Consider the following 12,717-nt stretch of genomic DNA (forward strand, 5'->3'; position numbering starts at 1 on the left):
GTCGAGCACCACCTGGCCCTCGAAACGTCTCTGCATGGCCCTGGTCAGCACCATGGCTGACGGACAGTGTGCAGACACGGTATTTAAAACGTAGCATACATAATGCACGTTTGTCCGTGTATGGACAGGTCGACGAACCCTGTATGTAATATTAAGGTACTGCAAACATTCAATGAAAATTTCGTGTCATTTTAAAGTACTGCAAATATTACTACACTATTAATGGGCGAATGTAATTTTGCATTAAAAAACCCTCTCCAAACATTTTATATGGATTCAGCGCCTCCTGTTGGTGCTTCCTCTCATATTAACCATCTACCAGCAATTCCAGTTTGATATTGATTTTATTACCTCTGATATTGTTTTGCAAAATAAATTACGCGTTGCAAATGCTTGGTTTAAGTTATAATAATACGATAAAAAAAAAAAAAACTTGTCAAACGCAGACACGCGGTTAGTTGTGATAGCGTTGATTGTTTTCTTTACATTTCAATCTTACAACCTGTTCACATTGAAAGAGAAATACCTTTAGCTACTTTTTTGTTAGTGGGTCAACCATCTTTTTCATTTCAACCCTCGATTTTTACTAATCTCTCTATCTCTGTATGTCTATCAATCTATCTATCTCACTCAATTTTAATATATGATCAGTACTTATTTGGCTACTTTAATATGCAGCTCACAGCTGGTTCTTTCTCTTAAGAATCGTCCCCTTGCCTGTGGGTGTAAGTGAGTAACTGGCTCACTCGTGCATGTCGCATGAAACCTGCAGCCTGTACAGAGAGACGCAGTGGGTGGCTCACAACACAGAGAGATGGACGAGTGGGCCAGAGTCCAGTCCCTCTGAGCTGTCATGGCATCGCATTAAGAGGGACACCCAGCCTTGGCCTAACTGGCAGTTTCAGTGTGAAAGGACCTCGGAGGAGGTGGGTGTTCATAGGCTCAGCCTCTATGATAAGCAGTCAGTTCTGTTTAATACGGTGGGTGATATGTCAGTGATGAGTGGTCTGGTAGTGACTCATATTTCAGCTTCTCATTTTAATTTAACTGGTAATGCACTAATTTTAGAATTTGGTGATCAGTGGTCATTGTTGACAAACCACAGCACACAACAATGAAATGTATCCTCTGCATTTAACCCATATGTGACGTCGTGACATAGCAGGGGGCAGCTAATTCAGCGCCCGGGGAGCAGTGCTTGGGGGCGGTACCTTGCTCAGGGTACCTCAGTGGTGCCTTGCTGGTCGGGGATTCAAACCAGCAATCTTTCAATTACAGGTGCACTTCCCTGACCATTAAGCCACCACATTTTTAATTTTAAATTTAGAAAATTTAGATCAGGAAATCAAATACAAATTGTACCCCTATGCATTTTGTATAAGTGCGAGAGATTTGTATACATACTGTATAACGCTATTAGTAGTTTGAGTCATAATTGTTTGTTTTGGTTATACAGTGGACCCTTGACTTACAAACTCAATTCGTTCACACAGGCTGGTCGTAACTCAAGTTGGTCGTAAGTCAAGACTATTTTTCCCATAAGAAAGGAAATACCCATAATGCATTCTGAACCTCCCCAAACCCTCCTTAACTAACCTATTCATATTAACAAAGGGTTGTATAATGTGTGTAATTTAACAGAAACACCAATAATTTTCCTAGTGTACTCACTCGCCTTTCCTTTATCCACAGTAATAATAGCCTTTCTACCTCGTCTAACTGTTGAGCATGACTTACTAATTTGAGTAACACCTTTAGCAACACTCGCTTCCTTATACAAATCTTTTCTTTGTAAGATTGTCGAGATGGTGGATGTCAACATTCTGTATATTCAAGATTCAAGATTCTAGATTCTTTTAATTGTCACATGCACAGTCATACAGGTATAACATGGAGTGAAATGTATCCCGAACCGCTCTTTTGACTGTGCAACTGTTACAAAGGATATGAAAGGAAATAAAAAGGAGAAATAAATCAAATTTTTAAAATAGAACTTTGAATATACAGTAATATGGATTTGAAACAGATTTACAGATATGTGATATGCAGTTATAAGTTATAAAGTTAAAGTACATTGTATGGAATGATGACCCTGAGATGGTTGCTGTGCAGTATAGTATAAAAGTACTATAATAATATACTATAATACAGTGTAGAGAGAGGGGGGCGTGTCCTGTTTGAGGAGTCGAATGGCCTGAGGATAAAAATTCTTTCTGAGTCTTTCTGTCTTGGCCATGATGTTGCGGAACCTTCTGCCTGATTGCAGAAGCTGAAACAGTTTGTTCCCAGGATGAGAGGGGTCTTCTACAATCCTTATGGCTCTGGATCTACATCTCCTTGTTTAGATGACCTGCAGTGAAGGGAGAGCTGACGTGCAGCAGCGTTCCGCTGCACGCATCACTCTCTGAAGCGCTTTTTGGTCCAAGACGCACCAGGACGAGATGTTCTGAGTGAGGATGCTCTCCTCAGTGCCGGAGTAGAAAGTCCTTAGGACAGCAGAGGAGACCCCGAACTTCCTCAGCTGCCTGAGGTGGTACAGACGCTGCTTTGCCTTTTTTGCCTGAGCGTGGATGTGTTCAGGCCACGTCAGGTCCTCAGAGATGTAGACTCCCAGGTATTTGGTTCTACTCACCCTCTCCACTGGAGCTCCATTGATGATGAGGGGCTTGTAATCGTGCTGCTGTCTCCTTCTGAAATCTACGACCAACTCCTTGGTCTTAATTGTGTTCAGCTGGAGGCAGTTTTCCCGACACCATAGTGCCAAGGTTCTCCACTTCGTCCATGTAGGCCTTCTCGTTGTTGCCAGAGATGAAGCCCAACACCACCGTGTCATCAGCGAACTTTATACACACTCCGAAGTATAAAGGGAGTACAGCAGTGCGGATAGTACACACCCTTGTGGAGCTCCTGTGTTGGTGGTGATGCAGCCAGAGACACACCTGCCAGTCCTCACCTCTTGAGATCTGCCTGTGAGGAAGTCCAACACCCAGGCACACCAACGGGTGCTGAGACCCAGATCCCTCAGCTTTATGAACAGTCTGTGGGGCTCTATTGTGTTGAACGGTGAGCTGTAGTCGATGAACAGCAATCTCACATAGTTGCCCCGTTTCTTGTCCACGTGGCTGAGAGTAGTATGCAGGACATATTACATATTAGCGAGATCGGTCACACGAACACCACTCTGCACAGTTTCCTTCTTCTTTTCCATTGTGATTGCTTTCTTTACCTTCTCTTCCTTCCTTAGCTTCTTTTCTAGCTTTTTTGGGGGCATTTTGATAGCTATTAGCGAAATTAATTATATAAAGCTCTGCACTGATTGAAATGATGCCCTAAAACAGGCGTGTCTGGGCTAAGACTGATGCCTCTATGGCATCTTGGGGAATCTCGGCTCTTTGTTCACTATCGCACAAGCAGATTCACCTTTTGGCCTCGACCGGCATTTGGGTTGTAACTTAAGACAAAAATTTTGGTCGTAAGACTCGTAACCCAAGTTGTTCGTATGTCAGGTCGGTCATAACTCGAGGGTCCGCTATATTTACTTAAATATTATATAATACTGTTTTAAAAATGTAGATAAAGTGTCCTATTTTATGTGTGATAAAAGCAGTCTTTAGTCTTAACTGATCACCTGGATGTTTCATTTAAAATTACAGTAAAGTATCAAAAGTATCAGACAATGTTTGGTGTGCAGATTCAAATGCTTTGTATGTTTCTGTTCCTTTTGGCGTTGGGGGACATTTTGGTGGCAGATAGCAGCTGCTTTGTTAAATAGCTTGATGCAGAAATACTCTCTGCAGGGTGTCAGTCCATCATAGGGCAGTTATTTTAACCTAAAGCTGCAAATAGATTTGGCCTATTTCATCCCTAGCTTCCAGGCAAAGAAATGGGTGTCTATCTTTTTCAGCTGTACGCCTCATATAGTACACTGTTGTTTTTATGATAGTTGACTATGGTTTTTTTGTGAATGTTGTGGCCAAAAATGCTTGATTCTGCAGTAGTTTTTTCACAAAATCTCCAAAAAATCCATTATTTCAGAAATGTAAAAGAACTCGTGTTCTCAGAAGGTACTTTACAGAATAACACTAGTTATATAGCATTAAGTTGTTAAAATTAGCAATATAAAGTAATGCGCACAAATGTCCATCATGAATACAAATGTTAACTAGTACAAACATAAATACTAGTTAAATAGATGACTTCATAATACATCTTTTCATTGATCAATGTCAAACATAATCAGTAAACAGAGGAAAATAAGTATATTACATCTATGGCAAAGAGAGAAAATACTGTCTCCACTTCCTTGCAAAACATTCAGCAATTGTTTTACAGTCTTTTGCAGGAGCCTAATTTTTGTTGGAGAATGAGATGACTTCATGGTGCTCGTCATCCCACAGTGCAGACCAGCAAAAATCACACACGGATTCCCACTGCCATGGCATCACAGGGTGACTCATGGACCAAGTGCAAACCGCTTGTTAATTTTCCTAATTTTTTGTTGCAGGGAAGTTGCCATAAACTTGAAAAATTGCAGGCTCTTGCAAATATCGCAGAATTTGCTTGATTTTTCATTGATTTCTGCAACTGCATAATCGGGAAATCCTGAACTGACTGCATATTCTACAGAAAAAAAGTATTATGCAGCTATATTTTTATTTGCATACATTTCTTTTGGGAAAGCCACAGCGTCACATTTCATTGTACAAAGTGTACTGCATTTATGTTCTCATTTTTAAATTTCACATTTCGTACACTGAGCTAGGTGTACACTACATGGACGAAAGCATTGGCACACACCTCTCAGTCACTGAATTCGGGTGTTTCATTCAGACCCATTGCCACAGGTGTATAAAATCAAGCACCTAGCCATTCAGTCAGGTTTACAAACATTCTGAAGAGCTCAGTGAAATCAAATGTGGTACCTTTGCAATATTTCAGTCTGTGAAATTTTTCCCCCGCTAGATATTCCACGGTCAGCTATAGTAAACCGATTGCGGAGGCGCATAGTGTGTAAATGTCACCATTGCTCTGTTGACTCAGTAACTGTGGAGTTCCAAACTTCCTCTGGCATTAACCCCAGCATGGAATGGGCTTCCATGGCCGAGCGGCTGCACGCAAGCCTCACATCACCAAGTTCAATACCTAGTGTTAGATGCAGTGGTGTAGAGCACACTGCCAGTGCACTCTGGAGAAATGTGTTCTGTGGAGTGACACTTTTCTGACAAGTCTGGGTTTGGCAGATGCCAGATGAATGTTACAGCCTGACTGCATTGTGCCAGCTGTAAGGTTTGGTGGAGGGGAGATAATGGTATGGGGGTGTTTTTCAGGGGTTGGGCTGGGCCCCTTAGTTCCAGTGGAGGAAACTCTTAATGCTTCAGCATACCAAGACATTTTGGACAATTCTATGCTTCCATCTTTGTGGGAACAGTTTGGGGAAGGCGGCCCTATTCTGTTCCAGCATGACTGTGCCCCAGTGCACAAAGCAAGGTCCATAAAAACATAGTTGGGTGAGTTTGGTGTGGAAGAACCTGACTGGCCCACACAGAGCCCTGACCTTAAGCCCATCAAACATGTTTGGGATGAACTAGAATGGAGATTGGAAGCCAGGCCTTCGTGTCCAACATCAGTGCCTGACCTCACACAAGTTCTTCTCGATGAATGGGCAAAAAATCCCACCTACACAGCAAAATCTTGAGGAAAGCCTCCCCAGAGGAATGGCAGCTATTATAACTGCAAAGGGGGACCGACTCCATACTGACACCTATGGGTTTAGAATGGGATGTCATCAAAGATTCTGTAGGTGAAATGGCCTGGTGTCCCAATACTTTTGTCCATATAGCATACCAATGCAGTACCACTTCAGGACCACTTCAACAGTTCAGTTTTGCACACCAGTGCTGTTACTTTTTCACTTGTGGGCATCCTGTTAACTTTAACAAGTCTGGCGATTCTCCTCTAACCTTTAACAGTAAAAAAGACATTTTCAGCCACAAAACTGCCCCTGACTGATTTTCTTTTCATTTATCACACCATTCACTGTAAACTGTGGACACTACACTGCATAAAAATCCCAGTAGGCTGGCTGTTTCTAAGATGCTGGAACCACTATCTGTCACTAATAATCATGTAATGTTTAAAATCATTAGGTTAAAACTATATAAATCCAAATCTTTGTGATGAGCAAACCTGACATATACATACAGTGGATTTAAAAATCTATACACAGTTATTGAAACTGCTGGGTTTCATGACGTAAATGTCAGGATATGTCCTGGCGCTGTCCTATTGTGTCTGTTGCTGCCCTAAGTACCCTGTTTCGTGGGGGTTCATCCTGTTGTGCTCCTTGTGTTTCCTGAGGTCAGGGGTCGGCAAACCAGTTGGAATGTTTTAAAAAAAAGTCAAAACCACTGGAGCCACAGAATTTTATTGGAAACAGAAATTTATTCTAAACCACTGAGCAACATTTTTTAATATGACACCAATAACAAAGTTTAAACCAGCAAATTATTTTTAGGAATTCATAGACATTTACAACAAAAATGGCATATCCCTGTTTTTTTATATTGTTTAAATTTTTTGAATAAGTGAACGTCAATATTGTATTATTATATTATATTATTATTTTCCTCCTGGAATGCACAGGTCCCTCGTTAGATCCCCTTACCCGTGTGTTACATACCTACCCATGTCCTTTTCCTCTGGCAGCTACTGCACATGTCGCTCTTGGATGTTGCCCGCTGAGAACCCTACTCCGAGTCTGTGTGTTCGCTCACTGTTTCCTTGTGCTTAGTTGAAGTCTTTGTAAGATCTTGTGTTACTTACCTGCCTTTGTTTAAACCCCTTGTGGTCTCTTTGCTTTCTAGTTCTTTCGAGTTGTGTTTGAGAATAAAGTCTCGTCTGTCTGTAAGCTGCATTGTGGACCGTCATCTGTGCCCCATCAGGACAGTAAATCCATAGATTGAGATAAATCACGTTGTACTTTTGTTCAGTTACATTTTTATAAAATGTCTTTATCTAGAGTCAACCCAAGGTGCTTTACATGACAGTGATGTAATACATTCCTACGTTACTTACATCAGGGGTGTCAAACTGGAGTCCTGGGGGGCCGGAGCCCTGCACATTTTTGGGTTTCCCCTCGTTCAACACACCTGATTCAACTTCTTGTGCTAATTACCACATAGCTGTTGAGCTGAATCATCTGTGGTGGGACAGGGAAAGAACTAAGCTACACAGGGCTCTGGCCCCCCAGGACTGGAGATTGACACCCCTGATTTACAAAGGATAATTGAAAAACAGGGAAAATGAATGTTACATGAACACACACGTTGGGGCGTTTGTGTGTGTGTGCCTCTGTTCTTTTGCCAGGTCATCGGATCCAGCTAGGGGTGCTTGGGACTTTGCTCCGCCTCTTCCTTGATAAGTGGGTGGGGCTTGGCCTACAAAAACCTGCTCTGCTGCTGCTGTTGTTGTTGCTGTTGCTGTTGCGTGCCTTATAATAAGAGTGTGACGCTACTGGTGTGAAATGCTGTTCCTGAGAGTTGTTGAGGTATGGAGTGGAGACCACCAAGGTTAGCATGTGTGCACATATGCACTACTGTGTAGCTGAGCAAACTGTTAAACACACAAGGCAAGGGGCAGGTGCCATTTGGTGTATCACTGAAAACGAAAGAGTGGGCTGGCTTGCTAAGAGCGGGGTGTGAATTGTGGTCAAGGGCAAAGCCTCCATCCATCATCCATCGATGAGTCAGTTCTCCATGCCGGCCTGTGTAGGGGGGCGGACTGAGATCTGCACCCACGGTGTTGCAGTTCGTAAGTCACATCCACGATGTCACCCCTCCATGGGACCGAACCAGGACTCCAGCTCAGACGGTGTCACCTAAAACCCTACATTCTGTGATCTGACTGTAGAATGCAGCTTATAAACTTGAAATAATTCTGTCAGGTAGGCAGGTGCTAGACCTTTAAGTGCCTTATATGTAAGTAGGAGAACTTTGAAGTCAGTCCTGAACCCAGCAGGAAGCCAGTGCGGGGAACTAAGAGCAGGGGTTCTGCGTTCATACTTCCTGCTCCTGGTTACAATTTGAGTTGGTACATTTTGAATACGCTGTAAGGTGTTTAATGTGCAGTGTGTGCTGCTCCCAGATAACACAGCATTACAGTAGTCTAACCTACTGTATATAAAGGCATGTATTAGTCTCTCAGTGTCTTGAATAGCAAGGAATCATCGTCGTTTGGCAACGTTATGTAGCTGTAGGAAGCGCACCTTCGATACTGCATCCACATGTGATTTGAATAAGAGGCTTGTGTCTAAGATGACGCCTAGGTTACAGGCCGAGCTGTTGAAGGAAAAGTTCAAAAAAGGGAAAAGTGCAGAGATTATAGCAGGCCTATAGAACTGTCACGATCCGCTCTAGCCTTCCCTGTCGTATTCTGTTTGAGGGCCAGCAGATGGCGGCGCTGGTCCTCCTGCAACCTCCTTCTCTACCTGTCTTGGAGGATTAACAATCCATGTTTGTCCCTCGATACCCTCTTGTTAGTATATAAATGCCACCCTGTCCTGTGTTTCTCAGTCCGGTCATTGTTCCCTGTTGTTGTTAACTGTTTTCCTGCGTTTGTTTACCTGAATTAAGAGCTGGGTCCTATCTTACTGTCCTAACCTGCCGATGTTACAGAATGACTGGACTCTGCAAGCTACCCAGCTCTTCCCCAGTCCGATGCCTCCCTCGAGGCACCCGCACCCAGTGACCACATTCTCTGAATTAAGGGAGCTGTAGGACTGAACGCCTGTCTCCCAGCACCCATGACTGTCTAACCACCCCAGGGAGGGATGGAGAGGATACCCTGAGTTCTGACCAACGACTGAACCGTTCTGTTCAGGGAAACCCTAGATTTACTGGCGGAAGCTGCGTCACATCTTGCCCAGAAGAGAATGGCCCATTTCTGGGAGTTGGGTGGAGCGCATTGGAGCCCTATCAGCAGATTGGGATGTTGAGAGTGACTGCGGCCCTCCAGTAAGAGGTGAGCGTGCTGAACCGATCACAGAGGCAGAGCCCACCAGATCCCCACCACTCACTGCAGATCCAGAACCCGCTGGCCCCTCACCACTCGCCGCAGATCCAGAACCCGCCGGCCCCTCACCGCAGATCCAGAACCCGCCGGCTCCTCACCACTCACCACTTCCCTGCGACATTAAGCCATTCTGCTCGCCACAGCTCAGCCTGGATCCTCACAGAATTTCTACCATTTAGGTGACATGTCATAATAATCTTCTCTGCCATAGTCAAAGAGGGTGACTGAATCACAAAGGTGATTAGAAAATGATCAGAGAAGCACTTATTCAATGGACAGATAGATACATGGTCCACGTAAACTCTGTGAGTATGATTGTGCACATGTGTTGGTCCCGTAGCATGCCGATGACATCCAACAGAGTCCAGGAGGGACAGGTAACTTTGCTGAAAGCATCAGCCTCTATGTCAACATGTATACTGAAATCTCCAAGTATTATAATATTCTCTAAGTTAATGACTAAGTCAGTACAGAATTATAAGTCAAATAACACAAAACTAGATCAAGTGTTTTAAAATCTTACAACTTTATTGCAAGTTACCCACAAAAGACAATTAGTTGTACTTTCATTTCTTCAGTTGTTTTGTACTGCCAATTGTTTAACTCTGCAGTGTCAAAATCGATCTTTTACACAATAATGTAATGTGAGTCTGTCTTCAAACTAATTATAAAAATTTGAGATAATTGATGTTACGGTAATGAGTATGGGTCATGTCAATGCCCCACATTGTGTTTATGAATGAATCCAGATACTTGGGCTTGTTTCCCCTCTTCATTCAGAACAATCCTGTAAATAAGCAAATTTGCCTAAACAATAGATTTGGTGTAATTGTTAGTATGATTAGTAGCATGGACTGAAGGTTTAGATGCATTTCTGATAATATAATCATGCAGTCAACTGCATAGTCCAAACAAGCGTATACGCTACAGCATAGGCTGCAATGCATTATTCCAAACCAGTTTCTAGTCACTGTCAACAAAAACCCACACATATACAGTACCCCATTAAATATATAATGGTTACCAATTAGGTGAGTGTCCTGGTCAAGTAGTTCCACTGGGGATCCCTGACCTAGTGTATGCAGTGTATGTATGAGGTGTGTTTACATGTCCCAAAATACAGCAGGATCCAGCTGGAAGCGTGGCATGCATGCTGTCTGTCCCACTGTCACAGGAGCGCAAGTACATGCACTGCAGCTTAGGACTGCAAGGACACACTACTTCCTGGGAATTATTGTTGTTGTTTTTTTTACTGATTTTAAAAGCAGAGTTCGTCACAAAACTGAAAAATCTGAAAAATAAGGTTTCCTCTGGCTTTGTAGCACCCTCTTGTGTCCAGCCTGGATACCTGCATCTTCAACCGACAGCTTCAAGGTCTCAGGGTTGATCGTTGTGCCAGACAAGCTGAAGCGCAGCCAGAGGGGTCGTTCAGAATTCAGCGTCTTTCTTAATAGCCCCTTTTCAAACTCGTGCTGAAAGCAGGGTTACTGTTTTGGCACTGGGTCACATAACAGTGACTTCAGCTTGGTATAAGGGGCGGGAGCATCTCACAGCCCAAGGCGGCTCTGTGTGACCTCACTCTCCTTTCGCTGCTTTGGTTCACTGGTCCTGGGACATCTGGCTGCCTTGAGGACTGGTAATCGTTGTCCCAGCTTTGAAGAAAACCATTACATGCAGAAAGCATGGAAATATTCAATGCTATAGGATCAATTGGGTCTCGTTTACTTAAAATCCAAATACAAAAGGATTAACCATGTTCTTTTAATGATCTTTTTAAAGTCTCAAATACACAACCTGTGCCTGTAAAACTGAATCACTACAATGATTTCTAATGATATCTAACAACATTAATTGCAGATTTTCTGTAGCCCTCGGTGGAGCTCCCTGGTGATATAAGCCTCCCGCTGAAGGATCTCCTCTGACCCTCGGTGGAGCTCCCTGGTGATATAAGCCTCCCGCTGAAGGATCTCCTCTGACCCTCGGTGGAGCTCCCTGGTGATATAAGCCTCCCGCTGAAGGATCTCCTCTGACCCTCGGTGGAGCTCCCTGGTGATATAAGCCTCCCGCTGAAGGATCTCCTCTGACCCTCGGTGGAGCTCCCTGGTGATATAAGCCTCCCGCTGAAGGATCTCCTCTGACCCTCGGTGGAGCTCCCTGGTGATATAAGCCTCCCGCTGAAGGATCTCCTCTGACCCTCGGTGGAGCTCCCTGGTGATATAAGCCTCCCGCTGAAGGATCTCCTCTGACCCTCGGTGGAGCTCCCTGGTGATATAAGCCTCCGCTGAAGGATCTCCTCTGACCCTCGGTGGAGCTCCCTGGTGATATAAGCCTCCCGCTGAAGGATCTCCTCTGACCCTCGGTGGAGCTCCCTGGTGATATAAGCCCCCGCTGAAGGATCTCCTGTGACCCTCGGTGGAGCTCCCTGGTGATATAAGCCTCCCGCTGAAGGATCTCCTCTGACCCTCGGTGGAGCTCCCTGGTGATATAAGCCTCCCGCTGAAGGATCTCCTCTGATCCTCGGTGGAGCTCCTTGGTGATATAAGCCTCCCGCTGAAGGATCTCCTGTGGCCCTCGGTGGAGCTCCCTGGTGATATAAGCCTCCCGCTGAAGGATCTCCTCTGATCCTCGGTGGAGCTCCCTGGTGATATAAGCCTCCCGCTGAAGGATCTCCTGTGACCCTCGGTGGAGCTCCCTGGTGATATAAGCCTCCCGCTGAAGGATCTCCTCTGACCCTCGGTGGAGCTCCCTGGTGATATAAGCCTCCCGCTGAAGGATCTCCTCTGACCCTCGGTGGAGCTCCCTGGTGATATAAGCCTCCCGCTGAAGGATCTCCTCTGACCCTCGGTGGAGCTCCCTGGTGATATAAGCCTCCCGCTGAAGGATCTCCTCTGACCCTCGGTGGAGCTCCCTGGTGATATAAGCCTCCCGCTGAAGGATTTCCTGTGACCCTCGGTGGAGCTCCCTGGTGATATAAGCCTCCCGCTGAAGGATCTCCTCTGACCCTCGGTGGAGCTCCCTGGTGATATAAGCCTCCCGCTGAAGGATTCTCTAATCAAGCACTTAAGCCAACACCTCAGCTCAAGTGCACAGTGACTTTGAGCAGATGTTCCAGACTGAGCAGACTATGACTTACATCATGAACCCTCTTGCCATGAGTTTGCATGCGTTTAATAATATTAGCAGGGTTGCCAACTTTGGTCAGCTGGCTGGCGTGAGATTTTCAGTTCAAGACAAAGCTGCAGACTCATTTGCATGCGTGTTTATTATCTTGTAAGTAGTCTGTAGGCAGAGTTGCCAGGTCTGCGGTTTTTATTTTGAAAATACAGTTTCGGGGAAAAACAAGGAAGTTGGGGGTTGCGGGTTTTTGAGTTACTTTCATGTTTCGTGGCAGCGGAACATAAGGAGAAAAAGAAATTAATTATTATGAATGCAAGTGGCTCCTAATACTGAGTAATACTGAATCACTAGCCACCGAAAGTCAGCGACAGACTGTAACGCATCTGGCGTAATACTCAACTTTCATACTCATCCGCGAGCAATCTTATGGCAACATAATCTAATCTGGCTACATCAGAAGCGTTGGGGGTAGTCTGCAAACCCTACAGACTATTTACAAGGTAAAACAACTGTTACATACGTGTAAATATG

Source organism: Paramormyrops kingsleyae, chromosome 10 (genome assembly GCF_048594095.1).
Source record: "Paramormyrops kingsleyae isolate MSU_618 chromosome 10, PKINGS_0.4, whole genome shotgun sequence".
In the NCBI taxonomy this organism is placed as follows: domain Eukaryota; kingdom Metazoa; phylum Chordata; class Actinopteri; order Osteoglossiformes; family Mormyridae; genus Paramormyrops; species Paramormyrops kingsleyae.